The following is a 16,512-nucleotide window of genomic DNA, read 5'->3' as shown; positions in this document are numbered from 1 at the left end:
CTATAAAGTAGTAGGCTACCCTAACTCCAAAGTGCCCATATGGTAGGTCTGGCCATATGGTAGGTCTCTCTCTCATATGGTAGGTCTCTCTCTCTCGCGCGCGAGAGAGAGAGAGAGAGACGAGAGAGAATTAGAACAATAGCACTAACTGATCAAAATTCAAAAGACATAATTTAGATGTTATAATCACCTAAAACAAAACGACCCAGACATTAAGAGACTCCAGAACAGATACCAACTAGCCTACTTACTAGACCATGATTCATTCATTCGTTTCCATCCTTCCTCCCATTCATTCATTCACTTAATTCATTCATTTTTTTGTCGGAAAATACATTGATATGAATCCAGCATTATGTTCTTGTCAAGCTAACCTGTGAAAAACACTGCAACACCATTGTGCATGGACATGTAGTGAGTATACTCTATCTAATAGGCAGTAGTATTGTCAACATTGTGCAAGTGGTTCTCAACCTGTGGGTCAGGACCCCAGGGACCCCCACATGACAGTGAAGTGACAAAAAATACCATTAATGAATCAAAAGTAATCAACAAACTACAGTATACTATAAAAGCTGTTCGAACATCGGCCACATTGTCAAACAATATCACAAAGAGGCTAAAATTGAGAAAATAGCAGATCTGTAAGCTCACATCAAAGGCCTGAAAAGGTTGAGTACTGTATATGAACGATAACACAGTAAGCACAATACACTTTATTGTAGGCCCAGTTTACTATGCAAGTTTATACAATGCATGAAGTAGGGGGGCCATCACCATTTCATTTTTCTTTTCTGAAAGATAATTTTGGGGCTTTTTGCCTTCATTGAAAGATATAATAGGTTGACAGGAAAGGAAAGGGGAGAGAGGTGGGGGGAATAATAATAATAATTGCGACTGCAGGTCGCATTTACTATGAAATTGTGCATTTCCCGTCAGTTGTTTGGTTGGTCACGCCCCCTATGGAGATCCCTGACGTCATCAATATTGGCCAGCACCTCTACATCTGACCTCAAACCCTTAGACCTGTTCTGACATTCCATATGTTGTCCCTCCCCCACATCCTTCCTCTTTGATGTCTCCCTTTTGACGGATACCTGTACATTTAAACTCCCCAAAGTTATTAGAGCAGCCGCGCCCGGCAGCCAGCAAAAACTAGAGTTCTCAACAGGCCCGGCCCTACCTGGGCCCTCATCAAACCCTGTACACTCAAGACACGCTCCATATATGGCCAGTACAGAATTCATTCTATATGTTGATCTGACCCCCCATTCCAAAGTGCCAGCGCTCGCCCAGCAGTCTGCCGTCAACGAGGCGGATGCGTGCACGCGACCTCGCCCTTTTGGGCAGTTGTTACTTGTTACTGCTGACGAATTATTTTCTCCAGAAACAGACTGTCAAATATGAGTGACTGACTATCGATAGAGAGCCACCTCCCCGACAAGATCGCTGATACAGTTTGTTTATTTTTGGACCACAATTCTCATGAGACGATTCTAAGATGACCCTGTTATTGTCCATAGATCTCGCCCCTCCTGAAATTACTTCCACAACCCACTTACGCAGGGGATAAGTGTCGTCAGGATTTCGGTACCAAATTAAGGGCAATCATTCCTGAATTTCAGGTTAGTTTAATCAGAACCAATATCCATGTTGTCACTTACAAGTAAATCAACATTGCATATGACAATACAAGAATAAAATAGAACAGTGTTAACATAAGATGAAAAAGGAAAAATAAGTCCGATTTGGTGCATTTTAGACCCAAAGACTAAACAGCTCATATCTTTAGTAGTCCAAGACAAGTCAAACTATATATTGTAACACATTTCATACACACAGAACAAATCCTATCAGGCAACGGAAAGCACTTCAGCCTTAATTTCTCAAATTACCAGCTTTCTGCTTTAATTGGCCTATTCATTCCTGAATCGTAGCTCAATACAATCATTTGTGTAGGTTTTTTCCCCTGAATTTCTTGAATTATGACCCTGCATATTACAAGGCCACGGCCATTTCCACCAATCTCGATTTTCTGATATTTACCTTTTTTTAATTTATTTTATCAAACTATTTGGTATTACTGGAACAATCAAGTGTATTTGTTTTCATGCACATAACTAGTATAGGCCAGTTTTCCCTAATAGACCATATTCACATTTTGCATTGAAAAAGCAGGGTGGCATTTCATTAACGTAATGGAAAGATGTCCACCATGTGGTCTGTTGGCCTCATGGTTGCACTACACGAGCCCACTTTTGATTTTGACCTATAACTCGTAAACTATATACAATATGCCGCCCACCCCCCGTCCTGAATCCTTGGATCATTGGACCAAACTCAATTTTCTGCCATTTTTCATTTCTTCTAAATACAACTCCTCCACAGTATATATCTCTGGAGGGAGTGGAGGCCTGCGATAAACATGCATCATGTACATTTTTCACATTACATTCCGATTGTCAATATTAATCTGGTTAAGGTTTATACGGTGGGCCTAATTTATTTATATTTATATATATATATATATATATATATATATATATATATATATATATATATATATATATATATATATAAATAATGCTAAAATTAATAATGAAGTCATCATCCAATGACCCCCAATTTCATTCAGTTACGGATGAGGGGCATCTAAACAAGGCAAAGCTTAAATCGATTTCCCTAAAGTCGCTCTCCACAGATAGACAACGCAGATCTCCGACAACCTACTTTCAAGCCTATTCATACAGACAAGCAAGCATTCCAACAGTGATATGCACAGGCACAGCTTATGACATTTTAGTGGGGATAATCATTCAAATTAAAAAAATACTCTTCGGTCTGTTAAGGAAATTATGAGGCCCCATCATTGGCAATCAGCAGAGGGAGGCGAAGGCATGACACAGCACAAGGAGTCCGGCATATGGTCAGCATCGTTCTTTATTCGTTCCTATCATCTCAGTACAGCAGAATCGTAGCATGGTTGCTCATCGTCGTACAGTCAAGAGTGAAGCATCACCCCGTTCCTCCCCAAGTTGTCCCTTTCCCTCCCCTTTATTTCCCAACCACACACCCCCAAATTGACAGTCAGTGACAGGTGTTTTATTCAAATACAACAGGACATGGACAGATAATAACAGGTGGTCATACAACATCTCCGTTTATGGTCGGAGTTAAGCAAGCAGGAAACAACATGCTATTCTCATCCAAGCTAAGATGAGAGAGCACACCACTAGCAACACCTTTGTTGACAATGGTCTTCGTGAGCATGGGAATGCAGCTGTCAGATTGACAGCTGCATTGGTAGTCTCCTTTTTGCTCTGACAGGAATAGTTACCCCAATGTGTATTTGCTGACATGGTGTTTTACAGTAGGATGGAAAAATGAGATGTATATATCTATTTGGCAATAGTAACACCTTGGCTGCCTGGCTTGGAAACTGATTCAGCTGTCAGGTGACAGCTGTCGGTCAGTCCGAATGCGTATTTGTGATAGTCCATCCTATTTGACTGAAATGAAATACAATTATAGTTCTTATTGAATAGTAGAATTGGCATTCTAAAACTGCCATTACAATCCACCGCTTTATATATGAAAATTGATACCTTATTAATTTACATGGCCCAGGAGATTTTTAGAATGACAAATATTGATGATTAAAACTGTATGGCTAGATTCATGTTTGATGACAGTGGTCAGATAAAGAAGGTTTCGCTATTAAGACATTTAAAAATTACTGGACACATCTAGAATCAAGAAAAAAACACATCTATAGTTAAATTAGGAGATAGTGAACACATCTAGTTAAATTTAGGAAGATAGGCACATCTAGAATCAAGAAAAAACACATCTATAGTTAAATTAGGAGATAGTGAACACATCTAGTTAAATTTAGGAAGATAGGCACATCTAGAAGATCTTGTAGATCTGCTAATTTTCGAAAAGGTAGTTATTCTTTGCTCCGTTTCCAATACTATTTGTTGGTAAAGTGTAATTCCACACTACACGTACCTATAATAGTTTAGTTAAGAACAAAATTAACTGAAATGATTAAACTTACAATTAGGGTAGGATTTACATTCAAATGGAAAGAATTAAAATGGATTCTATTAGGATAGAATGTAAACACTTCAACAATAAAATAATTGAATATGGCCACGTTTAGTTCACCTCTCAGGCTGTTTTCACACCCGAAAATAAATAAATAAATAAACTGACCGTGACCAAATCCTGTAGTTTAGGCTCTCTGCTACTTTTAACTCAGTTACCCACAAACACACAAATACCTTTCCTCCCCCCCCCCCTCCTGCTAGCTGGACGAGAAAGAGAAAGAAAGGAAGGCTGTAAATCAGACATTTATATTTTCCAATATCGAATTAATTCAAAATAAACTGTTGCTAATGTGACCAAGGTGAGGTTTTCTCTGTCTAAATATTATCTCCATTCGTTCAACATTTTCTGTATTATATTACTTAAGTTAGCCCACGGAGATAAGGACCTATTTTGAAAGCTCACTGGAACGATTTAACTGCAGATCTTACTATTCGAAAATAGGTTTTTTGTCCTCTTTTTTCATACATCACGTGGAATTCTCATAAATTCTTGACATGGAATTAGAATTACCGTGGGCTACCTAGTAAAACCAGACTAATTTACAGGAGACAAACTAATATTAGACTTTTAACCATGTGCCATGCCATCTTAAATGATCGATTTCACATTATTGATTTAACACCTTGAAACACTAACTTTTGAATAGTTACTTTAGATCCATATTACTTATTTGCAAAACTGTAAATGTATTCCTAATTTGGGTTTATTGACACACACACACACACACACACTGAAAACACCTTTGCCACTCTCTCCTTCCATTTTGGGGGGAGAGTGAGATGCACTCAGTATGGTCTGTGGGTGGAAACAAATTCCACTACAACTTTACCCATTGTCCTATTTTAGGTTTCTGGTTTTCAGCTGCTGTTTTACAATTACATTTTTACCAATTTTAAAGTGGATTTTAATAAGCCTAGTTATAATTTTCCCTAGACTGTTGGATTGCTTTTAACTCAGATCGTAGTTTATAATTTTGTAGTTCACTACTTGTACATGTAGAAAAACTAAAATATATTAAATCACATAGGATAAATTACAAACTAAAGATCTAGTTACTTTCAGTTGTTTTCTCTTTAGCCAAAATTGATTTGCTGGCCTGCTTTACGGCAACGCCAAGCTTCCTGGTTTAAGGGGCACTCACGGGTCATATGGCCTTCCTTGAAGCAGTAAAAACACACGGTCGTCTTCTTTCCCAAACATCGTGCCCAATGTCTGTGTCGATTTCTTCTGTCTTGTTTTTCCTGGCGTCTCGCGTCCATGCTAGCAACGTCAGGCCTGGCTCGGCCATGCCAGCGGCGTCCGGATTCCTGGCGTCTCACGTCCTCTCTAGCAACGTCAAGCCTGGCTCGGCCATGCCAGTATGGTGTTGGTCCTGGTGGTCCTGGTCGTCTAACTCGCTGGCTGTGGAATGGCCTTGGGTTGCCCGGCTGGCTATGCCAGGCTCCCCAAGGTTGTGGGTGTTGTTTTGCAGCCCAGACGGGTGGTCTGGTGATTACTTGATGTGGTGTCCTGGCTGTTGGTTGTGGGGTAGGCTCGATGTAGTCTGGCACATCAAGTGACAGTGCCTCGAAGCCACCCAGTAGAACGGTGTTGGCTTGGTCGTCGGTTGTGTTGGCTTGGTCCTGGTCGTTGGTTGGTTTGGCATGCAAAGTGTAGTTGGCGTGTAAGCCTGTGAGTTGCATTACCGCGGTTTCAAGTTTCTGTTGTAGTAGAGTTACACGTGACTGTGCGTCGTCCATGAGTTTCTTCTGGACCTGTAGTTGGTGTTGGAGTGCCATTTCCCTTTGCTGTGCGTCGCTCATTTCCTGTCGAAGTTTCTTTCGGCTCTGCTTTGCCCCCATCTTTAAAATCGTCGGGTTTTTTTCCAAGTACTCATCTATGGTGAAGACGAAATATCGGCCCTGCGTCACTGCGTCATTTGTTAATGACCCGTCTGGCCAACGCTGATGCCATTTTTCTGAAATACCCTGCTCGCACACCATTTGTTAAGGAAATTATGAGGCCCCATCATTGGCAATCAGCAGAGGGAGGCGAAGGCATGACACAGCACAAGGAGTCCGGCATATGGTCAGCATCGTTCTTTATTCGTTCCTATCATCTCAGTACAGCAGAATCGTAGCATGGTTGCTCATCGTCGTACAGTCAAGAGTGAAGCATCACCCCGTTCCTCCCCAAGTTGTCCCTTTCCCTCCCCTTTATTTCCCAACCACACACCCCCAAATTGACAGTCAGTGACAGGTGTTTTATTCAAATACAACAGGACATGGACAGATAATAACAGGTGGTCATACAACATCTCCGTTTATGGTCGGAGTTAAGCAAGCAGGAAACAACATGCTATTCTCATCCAAGCTAAGATGAGAGAGCACACCACTAGCAACACCTTTGTTGACAATGGTCTTCGTGAGCATGGGAATGCAGCTGTCAGATTGACAGCTGCATTGGTAGTCTCCTTTTTGCTCTGACAGGAATAGTTACCCCAATGTGTATTTGCTGACATGGTGTTTTACAGTAGGATGGAAAAATGAGATGTATATATCTATTTGGCAATAGTAACACCTTGGCTGCCTGGCTTGGAAACTGATTCAGCTGTCAGGTGACAGCTGTCGGTCAGTCCGAATGCGTATTTGTGATAGTCCATCCTATTTGACTGAAATGAAATACAATTATAGTTCTTATTGAATAGTAGAATTGGCATTCTAAAACTGCCATTACAGGTCCGACAGTGTCCCAGGGAGATTCACACGGGCAGATAATGTTCTGATTGGTCAACACTATATGGTGGGTCCTGATCCCAGCCAATCGAGTGGTTCTTTACATAGTCCTGGGTGCCACAAATGTCACCGTTTGGACATCGAATCACTGATCAAGGAGTCATGTGAAGTGACGACAAGCATCAAACATGTTTTTGATATATTCCATTCCAATCCATACAGTTTCCCTGTAATGTTTTTACATACATTTCCACAGCTGGCAGCTTTAGTAATAAAGTGAATTCCAGAAAGGAGTGCAGTTCCTCACTGAATACAGCAACATTGTTACAGACCCCACACAATCCAACACACACCTCTTTGTAGTCAAGATCAGCTATTTTCACCTAAAGGACGACTTTTCAACCACCTCTTCATATAATAGGTCCTCACTAATAATCATGATAAAATGGCAAATTGTTTTCCTACTCAGTCTGTGTCTCATAGGAAGGCTGTGGGCAGTTCAAAAAAAATCTGCCTTAACGATGGTGTCACTGGTGAACGGGTTTCTGAACTGCCCACAGCCCTCCTATGAGACACAGACCGAGTAGGGGGGAAAAAGTGCCATTTTATCATCATATTAGTGAGGACCTATTATATGAAGATAGGTTGAAAAGTGGTGAAGTGGCTCTTTTCTTTATAGGAAATAATAGTATTCATTGTAATAAATTAAGTCAAATCGCCCCGCCCTACTTACACCTTAACCACTCCTCATCATTGTTTCCCTGGTAACGTGTGTGTGTGTGTGTGTGTGTGTGTGTGTGTGTGTGTGTGTGTGTGTGTGTGTGTGTGTGCGCGCACATGCGCGCGAGGTTATTAGAGTTGATTGAGACAAAATGACCCAAACGAGATGTGAAATTAAGCTAGCTAAAAAGGAAACTAGAAGGAAAGAAGGCTTGAAGGAAACTTTGGTTGGATATTAAATTCATCTTCTTTCTAGTCATTTGTTTTGTTTTTTAGCTGTGCCAGAATATTTTAATACTATGTTTTGTTAAACTACTCCTCCTGCACCTCCTGTTTACTTGCACCAATGGTATTTTAAAGTTTGAATCCACTGAAAACTCTTTAGACATTTTTTGCATTTGTAGGGCTTCTCTCCACCATGTGATTTCTGGTCTCTATGGCTGAACCTTTTCCCACGCTGGTGAAGGTAGTAGGAATTATCTCTTACCCTGTGAACCCTCTGGTGACTTTTGAGATGACTCTTAATGCTGAACCTCTTCTCACAGTGGTTACAATGGAAGGCCTTCAGTCCTGAATGGATGAGCATGTGAGTGGTGAGATGACTGCTCTGGCTGAACATTTTACCACACTGGTCACAGCGGTAGGGTTTCTCGCCAGTGTGAATTCTCAGGTGAACTGTGAGATCACCGCTTCTGCTGAACACTTTCCCACACACGATACAGTGGTAGGGTTTCTCTCCTGTATGGAGTCTCTTGTGAACAATGAGGGTACCGGCTGTCCTGAAACTACTCTTACACTCTTTACAGTGGAAGGACTTCTCCCCGGTATGGACTCTCTCGTGTAACATGAGCCTCGTGGATGTGCAGAATTCTCTCTGACACAGCTCACAGTACGTTGGCTTCTTCTCTGGCGGTATGGGAGGAGAAACATCTGGGGTGGAGAAAGAAGAAATGGATCATTCACACCAGTCTGAAATGACTATATACAGCCAAATGTATAACATTGATTGTTATATGGGAACAATCACATTTTGTGATCTACAATTGGCATAGAAAACATGAGTTATACGATGTAGGATAGGCTCACTTGGGATTCTCTACCAGTTTGTAGAAGTGACATGGTCAAAAAGGTATTTCACAGCTATTTCCACTTTTAAAACACTTTTCCTGCCACGTCCGTTGGGAATTAATCTGTTAATTTGAGCCTTATGAGCCTATTTCAAGGCAAAAGATACCCCGGGGGCTTGACCGGAAGTTAGCTCTTGGATAAGCAATCATATCACAGGAGGATCGCGGACCACCAAAGGCATCGTAATCTGTGATTAGATTCTGAGATAAAAGGGTGGGATCAGTCAGGGGGGAACCATTATGCTGACGGACCATTGACTTCCGGTTTGTCGGTGCGCAACAAAGACGCTCATAGACAGTGGTATAGCACGATCTCTAATTTAATCAATATAAAACATTAAAATGGCAGCCGGGTGAAATAAAAAACTGAGATATACGTTCATGGCAGTAAATGTTTTAAATATAGCTATTAAATATGTCACAAATGCTTCTATGAATATTTAGATTATTTGTTATATCTGCCCCATGCAACTTTAAAGCCTAAAAGCCAAACATAAATGTATTTTTTATTCAGACGTCCTCCCACAAAAACACAATTCAATCGTTAAAGCTGCTATAAGCAATAATATGTCAAAATTTGAATTACCTTTTTCTTTTTTTGGTATTCAGACAGCCAGCAATGGGTAGAACGTCTCATCACGTTGTCTCATCATGATTACCTCACCTTCTGACGTTTGGCAAAATACTTCAATTACCTCAATTCTTGACGTATTTAAATAATACCTCATGGCGTGACTTAAGTGTAAAAAGGTCACGCTCTGACGTTTTTTATTTTTCTGTCTAAAATAATCTGAAGCTATATTATTATTCATGTCATGTTAGAGCAGGTCTGAAATAAATGTCAGAGCTGATATCGACATATAAATATGAAATAAATGCTTAAACATGTCACTATGTCTAATGTTATAACCATTGGGCAATGCTAACAACTTCCCTGCTAAAGTATGCAAATTCCGCTAAAATCCGCCTTTTTGTACACAATCGTTTTGGAAGATAATACTAGTCTTTTACTAACTGGCTAACAGAAATAGCAGATAAAGAAGTATTAACACTGATAGTTTGTAAAAAGTGTTTATGTCCACCATGTTCAAGGTTGCTTGCAAGAAACCTATACATTGTGTGGATGCAGTATTGGATGCAGTCAAGTCTATTGAGATCTGAGTGTAAAATCGACCTACGAGGACCACATTTTACACTGTAGGTGTAGATATTGGGGCCAATTGTAAAATGTAGTCGTAACGTTTTCCTATACAACCAACCGACTACACCGGCCATTTTAAATTAATATAATAAAGATAATTATTATATTATCTGACTACCATTAAAATATGTTCACTGAGATGGATAAGACCATAATATTGAATTTAATTGAGGGTGCATTGGTAAATAAAATAATATATTTGTATAAAATATCTTTCATACAAATACAAAGACAAACAAAGACAATGCAAAGACAGACGTGAATAAAACGCAACAATTTTATTTTATAATTCAAACATCAACAAAGTTAAGATAATTTATAACAATATTTATAAAAGTGGTAAAACAGATTATATACATTTATTGACCTAGTCTGACCAGCAGATCATTGTGTTCAGTATTTCAGTGTTAAGTGCTTCAGTAGAATCACATCCCTAAATCACATTCATATTTATAAAAGTTGGTGTAACACCTCTTCCTTATGAATGTATTTTGTGTCATACAACCTGCACATTCAAGTAAGTCACCATAGTTCAGCCTTATTGTTATGATTCTCTAATCTTACTGTTCATAGTGGCAATAGCAATTCATAGATTGTCGACATCTCGTGGTAGTGGTAATTGAAGGCCAATTAACTCAATATTCAGACCCACAAACTGTCAAGTGACTGTGGTGGTAGAATCCTCTCCTCAGAACTGGTCCCACACAGACATTGTCAAGGACGACGCAGCTTCTGAGATTTTCATGGGGATCTGGATCTCCACAAAGCCCTTGTTGAAGAGCAGGCACACCCACTGCTGGTGGGAGATGGCCATTGCTTGTTCATGTGAGAATGCAGGATGTTTGCCTGCTTTTTGAAGCCTCTTCAAGTCTGCACCGTCACAGATCTCACTCGCCCACTCCAGGTTGCCCTTTGCTTTGGCTGGAGCCAGGTTGTAATTGTGTATGTCGTTTTACAGCTGCTGCTGCTGCTCTTCTCTGTTTCTTCAATGTGGTGTAGAGCTGCTGCATCTGACACACACGGTCTGTTCTGTCTTTCCAGCTTGTCCTTTTCCATGATGTCTCTCAGCTGCTCATCTTTACTCTCCAGTGTGGTGCACATCTGCAAGCTCTCTGCTTTTAGCTGCTTTATCTCCCGTCTCATTCTGAAGATCACTGTGTCCATGGTCTTCATCTCTTTCTCCATGTTTTTAATTTTGTCTGCTTGGATTTCAAACAGTTTATCTTCCATCTTCTCCCACAGCTCAGTTGAGGAACTTGAGGTGAACCATTTATCCTGACTCTGAACTCGGGGTGATGGAGGTGAGGTGGTGATATGTGAATCAGCTGTAGTCTTTGATTTGCCAAAGAAATGCTTAACCGCCTTAACGAAACAGGCTGCTTTTCCTGTCCTCCCCTTGCTGGAACCAGGAGCAGTGACAGTGCTGTGATCCATTCTGGAGGATTCCATGTCAGTTGTTTCCACCATAATACAGTTGGTAAAACTTGTGTGACTATTCTGCTTGCTAGCACTAGTAGACAGGATTTCCATTAACACTAAATCAAAGGTGATTGTCTGTGACAGGCTGACAGCCCTTGCCCTTTTATTCCAGATCAGCTCTGGTTCAGTGTAAACAAATCACGCCGCTACCATGGTTACCGCGCAGCTCCACCAATCAGAAACGGTGATTCTGTCAACAAAGCAACGTCACACCGATGTGACCACGCCGCTACCATGGTTACCGCGAGCTCCACCAATCAGAAACGGTGATTTTGTCAACACGGAAACGTCACACCGACACGGGGCCGCCACGTCACAATCTACCAGACGACCACGTCATAACCAACACGGGACGACCTGACAGTGACGCTCTGGCCCAACTTAAATAACGCGCTGCGGCGCTACCATGGTTACAACGGGCAGCTCCACCAATCAGAAACGGTGTTCCGACTAGGTTCGCTCAGAGCATAGGCTCAGAGCATAGAGGCTCAGAGCTTCTATGGCTCTGGTGATCCCATACCCCAGCCGGTTGATCGCACCCTGATTGGTTAGATTCGTCGCCGGGCAATGGGTGGTTATCGTTTTGCTCCGAAATGGAATCAGAGTAGAGTTGTATTAAAAATATAAATAGCGTTGGATTTATACATTAATAATAATAATAATAATAATAATAATAATAATAATAATAATAATAAACTAAAAGTCATGCATTCAAAACTTCTTAAAAGTTACAAAGGCATGTGGAGTTTTGCTCTTTGACCACCGTTTAGAATAGATCGTGCTGACCTAGACCTAGATCAGCACGTCTTACTGGTATCATGTCTATTATATGTGTGCTCTATGTGTGTATTCTATGTTGTCCAGCATCAACATGCTTGATTGATTAATAAACTTTTTAACGATCCTCAGAACTCTGCATTATTTTACTTGCTCTGCCATAGATTCACTTCAAACAGTCCCCCTTTTTATTTTTTACAATTTTAAATATTTAATGTAGTCTACCCATTGAAATGCCCTTTCTAGTGAAATTCTCCACTTGAGCTTGGCAAAGCGAAGAAAATCATGGTTCTTACAGAGTTAAGACCAATTACTTCACAAAAGGTCCAACAAGGACATGACAAAGACAACTAGTAAAAGTGCACTGCTCTCGGAGCACAGGTCTCCCACATCAGGTAGGTTATATTGTGGCCTCCTGGTGGCGCTATAATAGGCCAATGTGAAAAGCCTAAATGTCTGACTGTACCTCGTGCTGTTTACATTTTTATCGAACAAAGTAGGCTATTCAATCAATCAATTAATGGAAATGCATTAGTCAACACCAACCCAATAAACCCAAACGCCCAATGGTAGACTCAGGGTCACTGGCTCTAGGTATAGTCATGTATTTGTATTCATTTCAATCAGGATCAATACTGACCAACCACGTTGTGCGACGATAAAACCCTTGAACGTTGAAACAGTCTCCTTTCTTAGCTGCACCCACCTTATACTGTACAAGAAGAATCTATTCAATTACACTCATTCAGGTTTATTGACAATCAAAGAATGCACTGAATAAAATCATCTCAAGGAATCAGAGAGAGCGGTTTTTGCTAAAGAGACAATTCAATTCACTCATTCCGCAGCAAACAAATCATTTGATTATTAAATTTACTTAAAAGCCTTAAGTTAAAAACAAGGTGTAAACAAAGGTGTAAATAAACTAAGCTTTAAAATGCAATCTCTGTTCTGAGATGAGAGATTCAGCACCATGGACAGTGTCATGGACAGAGCAGAATTCACTGTGAGGATTTCACAGAGAAGTTGAGAACTTTCTTATTTTCAGTTCATCATTACAGCAAGGTCTGTTCCAGTTGAAAAGCTCATTCCAGTTGAACTTATTTAAACATACTATGCAACAACATGAATAAGTCAGACCACAGTCTACTGATGACTTAAAAACACATCAGCCTGGATGAAATAGCACACAGCAATACAAGTCTTACAGGTTTTCAGGTAGTCCTCTCAGGGTCTCTCTACATTTTCAGAGCATTCCTTGCCAGAGGTGTGTGCATAGTTTAGAGATCAAAGTCAAAGTCGTACGCTTTGTCACACACGTTACCGCAGTGAAATTTGTTCTCCGCATTTGTCCCATCTCTTGGAGCGGTGAGCCGCAGCCAAGGAGCGGTGAGCTGCAGCCGTGCTGTGCGGGCGAATCATTTGATTTGTTGATTTAACCCCTCAATCCAACCCTTTGATGCTGAATGCCAAGCAGGGAGGCCTTGGGTGAAGGTCCCATTTTTACAGTCTTTGGTATGACCCGGCCGGGGATCAAACCCCAACCTCCCAGTTTCAGTACGGACACTCTAACCACAAGGCCACTATCTGGTCAAAGAATGGGATGGATTCATACCACATGCCTTTAATGCAACATTGACATCCTTTAATGTGACATCAGACGTGTGACAAATTAAATGGAAAAAAAACAACATAACATGTCTTAATAAGGTGTTTTCAACTTTTTCAGAGCATGCATGCTCTACAATAGTATTTATGAAATAATACAAAAGTATATAGCTTAGCTTTTTGCTATAAACATGATAGTGATGACGGATGTATTCATTGTTATAATGTTGTGTGTAGTCTAGTCATCTTGGTTGTGTTAATGTTTTCTGTGCTGTTTAGTCTGCCATCTATTGTCAGATTGAGGTAATGGTTTCTACTTTACCACATAATGACATTCCTCATGGAATCTCAAATCTACTTTGTGACCTAATATACTGTTTTCCAAAAGATTATTTTTTTCCAGTAACGACACCAACAAAAAAAAAACAGATTGTCCTTGCTCTCCTCTTTGTCTCACAGTTGTGTCCTCTGAACACGTGTTCTGTGGTGTTCCAGTCAGGAGGTGTGGGAGTCGTTCTCTCAGTCAAGGACGTGGTGGAGTTTGTCAAGAGCTCAAATAAGAAACCCTCCAGGTGTGTAACGGTTGCTACACACTTATGTGAGGGTAGCCTCGGAGACCGTAGGGGTTCTGTTAATATGAGGGAGGTGGGCACTGGGAGGGTCAGTTAGGAGCTGAGGCTAGCAAAATAACAAGTGTCTTCACTTGTAAAAACCTATCTTTGGTTCGGCCTCCTTCAGCTTTGATATCTGCTTTTTAATTGTTTTTGTGTTGATTTTTATGTATGCTGTTTTAACCTGTATTGTTATTTGCTGCTCCTGCATACGGTATGTAAAGCACTTTTTAAACTGCCAATAAAGTATTCTTTGTAACTTTGTTTGGGAAAGTGATGTATAAATAAATTCATTATCATTATCATGAAATGCATGTCCTGTCAGTCAACTGTATATTTATCAATAAAGGCAGAAAATGCCCCCAAAATTATATAAAAATGTATACAGTATAATACTAGTGATACTACTGCAGTGCTAATAATAACTTGTACTATATTCAAAGTATAATAAGGAATACTACATCATGGATTATAGTAACTGAAGAAGAAAATAAATATAACTGCTAATATTATTTAAAAACAACACAATTTTATCCCTACTCATGGAGTTATGTCACTAAACATAAGGTGTCTAATGGGGAGCTACAAGATCACAACACATTGCATGTTATGAGCAAATATTTGAGTTGAAACATTTTCACTATTTTTGCTCCTATGCCCAGCTCTGTGTGTGTGTGCACCCCATAGCTATGATTTGATTGGCCGAGGGCTTAAAAAGTGAGGACGCCAATTTATTGCCCGGAATGTGATGATGTATGATACATACATACTGGGGCTCATTTTAAATGTTTGTCCATGTTTTTGTTTTGTGTTTTTTAAATAGGCTCTATGTTTTATGTTGCACTGCCAATAACTGAGGGGAAACGGTATTTCATGTTCTTTTGTATTTAAGTACATAGGAAAATGACAAATAAAGTGATTCTGATTCTGATGATGATAAGAGCGCTTCACACAATTTTTCGTTTGAATAACAGTTTGAGACTACTAGGATGGAAAGATTATGAAGCTGCTATTGAGACACACTGTATACTGTAGGTTGTAGTTATGTTACTATTTGAAAAAAATCAGGTAGGATATGAACCTTACTGTCTAACAGTGTGAACAGATTGGTAGTATGTCTGAAATTAGATAATCTATCTACGGTAGTTTCTTTATGTTGCTTGCAAGAAACCTACATTGTGTGGATGCAGTATTGGATGCAGTCAAGTCTATTGAGATCTGAGTGTAAAATTGACCTACGAGGACCACATTTTACACTGTAGGTGTAGATATTGGGGCCAATTGTAAAATGTAGTCGTAACGTTTTCCTATACAACCAACCGACTACACCGGCCATTTTAAATTAATATAATAAAGATAATTATTATATTATCTGACTACCATTAAAATATGTTCACTGAGATGGATAAGACCATAATATTGAATTTAATTGAGGGTGCATTGGTAAATAAAATAATATATTTGTATAAAATATCTTTCATACAAATACAAACAAAGACAATGCAAAGACAGACGTGAATAAAACGCAACAATTTTATTTTATAATTCAAACATCAACAAAGTTAAGATAATTTATAACAATATTTATAAAAGTGGTAAAACAGATTATATACATTTATTGACCTAGTCTGACCAGCAGATCATTGTGTTCAGTATTTCAGTGTTAAGTGCTTCAGTAGAATCACATCCCTAAATCACATTCATATTTATAAAAGTTGGTGTAACACCTCTTCCTTATGAATGTATTTTGTGTCATACAACCTGCACATTCAAGTAAGTCACCATAGTTCAGCCTTATTGTTATGATTCTCTAATCTTACTGTTCATAGTGGCAATAGCAATTCATAGATTGTCGACATCTCGTGGTAGTGGTAATTGAAGGCCAATTAACTCAATATTCAGACCCACAAACTGTCAAGTGACTGTGGTGGTAGAATCCTCTCCTCAGAACTGGTCCCACACAGACATTGTCAAGGACGACGCAGCTTCTGAGATTTTCATGGGGATCTGGATCTCCACAAAGCCCTTGTTGAAGAGCAGGCACACCCACTACTGGTGGGAGATGGCCATTGCTTGTTCATGTGAGAATGCAGGATGTTTGCCTGCTTTTTGAAGCCTCTTCAAGTCTGCACCGTCACAGATCCCACTCGCCCACTCCAGGT

Source organism: Electrona antarctica, assembly GCF_951216825.1.
Source record: "Electrona antarctica genome assembly, chromosome: 24".
Taxonomy (NCBI): domain Eukaryota; kingdom Metazoa; phylum Chordata; class Actinopteri; order Myctophiformes; family Myctophidae; genus Electrona; species Electrona antarctica.
This window is presented reverse-complemented; position numbering follows the sequence as displayed.